Consider the following 3,325-nt stretch of genomic DNA (forward strand, 5'->3'; position numbering starts at 1 on the left):
AGTTCAAAGTTGGGAGCGTAAATGTCATTTTAACTCTAAATATGACCTATAACGATGCAATGAGCCTTAAATGTGCATAAATAGTTTGGACTGAGTTTTACAAAGTTAATACTATGTATATTAATCATGTAATAAGAATAAAATGAGTCCTTAGGTTCTTTAGTTCAAAGTTGGGAGCGTAAATGTCATTTAAGCTCTAAATATGACCTATAGAGATCTAATGAGCCTTTAATGTGCATAAATAGATTGGAATTAGTTTAAGAAAGTTAAAACTATGCATAATAATCATGTAATAAGAATCAAATGAGTCCTTAGGTTCTTTAGTTCAAAGTTGAGAGCGGAAATGTCGTTTTAGCTCTAAATATGACCTATAATGACCCAATGAACCTTAAATGTGCATACATAAATTAGAATGAGTTTTAGAAAGTTAATACTATGTATATTAATCATGTAATAAGAATAAAATGAGTCCTTAGGTTCTTTAGTTTAATGTTGGGATCGTAAATGTCATTTTAGCTCTAAATATGACCTATAACGATCTAATGAGCCTTAAATGTGCATAAATAGATTGGAATTAGTTTAAGAAAGTTAAAACTATGGATATAATCATGTAATATGAATCAAATGAGTCCTTAGGTTCTTTAGTTCAAAGTTGGGAGCGGAAATGTCGTTTTAGCTCTCAAATGAGTCCTTAGGTTCTGTAGTTACTGCATTAACTGATAAAAGAATAAGAAGCATACACGTTGCCCTCAATGTATGAATAAAAGTAAAAGAGAGAAAGTAGAAGAGCTCACTGGGTGAACTAGTCAGTTTGAATACTTTGAATCGACAGTGTGTATGTTCTTCCTGTTCAATTGCATACACCATGGAGCATGCGAATTATTACCAGAACAGGACATGTTGGTGTCTCACATTAGATGCACCAAATTTCTGGACATGCTGGTGTCTCACATTAGAGGCACCAGAACTACTACCACTAATACTCTCCTTGGATCCAGTGATATCACCCCCTTCCTGGGGACTAGAAATGGTAAGATTTTTGAGAAACTGAATCCCATCAGCAAGGTGAACCTAAGAACCATCAAAAAGAAGGAAACGTAACTCATAGCGAATAGTAGGAGGAAAGCAGCGAATGGGACACAAATAGGCTCAAGAAAATATATGCAGGGGGTATAAATATATGCAGGAACAAAAAAAGAGTTGCTCCATGGAAATTCCCTGGAAATATAAGCTGTGCATCACTGGAAATTCCCTTGATGGGATAAACTATAAAAAATTCTTCCTTATGATCAGTTAAATGAGAGTGAATCTTATCTTATGTTAAGGCAGTACTTGAGAGAAAAAGCCAATCAGACTTGCAGTTTTGGCGAGTGTGTTGAGTAAACAATTTTTTCTTGTAATAAATAGTGTCCCTTGTATTTGTTAGATCTCTACAGATGTTGGTGTAATAATATGCTTCTTAAAAATCAAACCAAAAGTCAAGCATCACTTACGTAAATCAATGTCAAAAAGTCTCTTCAAGCCAGGTCTTTGAACTTTTACGACTACTTTCTCTCCATTATGTAAGGATAGCCTGATGAACCTACATTATAAACTGAACTGAACTAAGTAAGCACTTGAAGTGCCAGGGTAAACAATACAGTATATAGAGCATTACATTGTTTAGAAATAGATACAGTCCTTGAATAAACATATTAGCCTCACTATTAACCAGGAATTAACTCAAGTTAAACAGAGACCTGACCAAGACTTGCAGCAGCAATGGGTTAATCTTCAAATTCGTTAAACAGAATATCAACAGAGCTCCAAGCTCAACAACAATGAACTCCGTAGCTTTCATTGATGAGAATGCAGGTACCCTATCCTGCAAACAATTCCATATGTCAAATACGAAGTACATTGTTTGCAAATTACAGTCTGTATTGTAGAAGACACTGCTATGAATGAAAAAGGAAAAGATCTAGTGACTCTATATATTTCTACCTGCAACTTGGCAAGCTCAACCACATACTCTCGAGGAAAAAGATCAGTTCTTGTAGATGACAGTTGCCCAAGCTTGATAAAGGTTGGGCCATGCTGCAGCACACGTTCTCTCATGCTCTCAGCCATGCAACAGTCTTTTTCCTTCTCTTCGTCTGCACATAACAATACCGAGGATGTTGGAATCTAAACTTTCAGACAATACTACTAAAGGTGTGACTAAATACAGGAAAACAAGATTGCGGCAGGATGGAAGCAATAGGGTTCAAAAAAATATAAAATTGACAGCAAAAGGACATGATACTTACTTGCTTCTCTTCATCAAATCTACCAACACATCCCATTTCGCATTCTCTAATGAAACACTACACGAAGAGAAAGAGCAAATGACCAAACATCAGTAGACCTTTGGACAGAATGTAATTGTTGTTAGCCTAACTAAACCCTGCATCAGATGACATGTCATCTACTACTCTTCTATGTTGATATAACACCACAGCGCGGCAATAACTTCTTTGTGAAGCTAGGATTGCCGCCATATAAACAAGATCCTCGCAAAACTGATCAAACACAAACTTTGTGTTACACTTGATCCAAATATAACAGCAGAAATGAAGTCATCATAGAAACATTTAATTACTCTATACACATGATCAATTGAACAATCAAAATACTTAATAAGCACTTCAAAATAACCAAAACACACATTCTATTGAAACTTTTACAGCAAAATTCGAATATAAAAAACAAACCTATCAAGCTCAAGTGTTAGTAAACCACAAGCAGATATCACTATAATACCGACATTTTCAACTTACACAAAAACCTTCAGAAATGCTAAATCACTAACAGAGAAGTAGGGGAAAAACAAGTATGGTGACAGCTAAATCTGGAACGAGTTAGTAATAATACACCAAGTAAACCCCACCAGCTGAATAGAACACATAATTAGCTTCAATTAAACAAATGGCGTGCCACATATAATCAAATAACCATTTATTGAATTTTACACTAAAAGCACAAAAGGCTTGTCCTTGATTCAAGGAAAGAGATTTGTAAATACTAACTCCTTATCTCTAGCAATGATAAACACTTACCTATACGAATATGTCCACAAAAGGAACAGAAATAGCACAGTCAAGATTTATATCTTCTAGCTCTCAGAATATTAGCCGACCCCAAATCATGTTAGCCGACCACAAATCATTTTGAGACTAAGGCTTTGTTGTTGTTGTTGTTGTTGTTGTTGTTGTTGTTGTTGTTGTTGTTGTAGCTCTAAGAATATGATCACAGAAGATCGGTAAGCTTCAATATCTTAAAGATGCATACTACTAGACTACTAGTT

This window comes from Spinacia oleracea, chromosome 6 (assembly GCF_020520425.1).
Source record: "Spinacia oleracea cultivar Varoflay chromosome 6, BTI_SOV_V1, whole genome shotgun sequence".
In the NCBI taxonomy this organism is placed as follows: domain Eukaryota; kingdom Viridiplantae; phylum Streptophyta; class Magnoliopsida; order Caryophyllales; family Amaranthaceae; genus Spinacia; species Spinacia oleracea.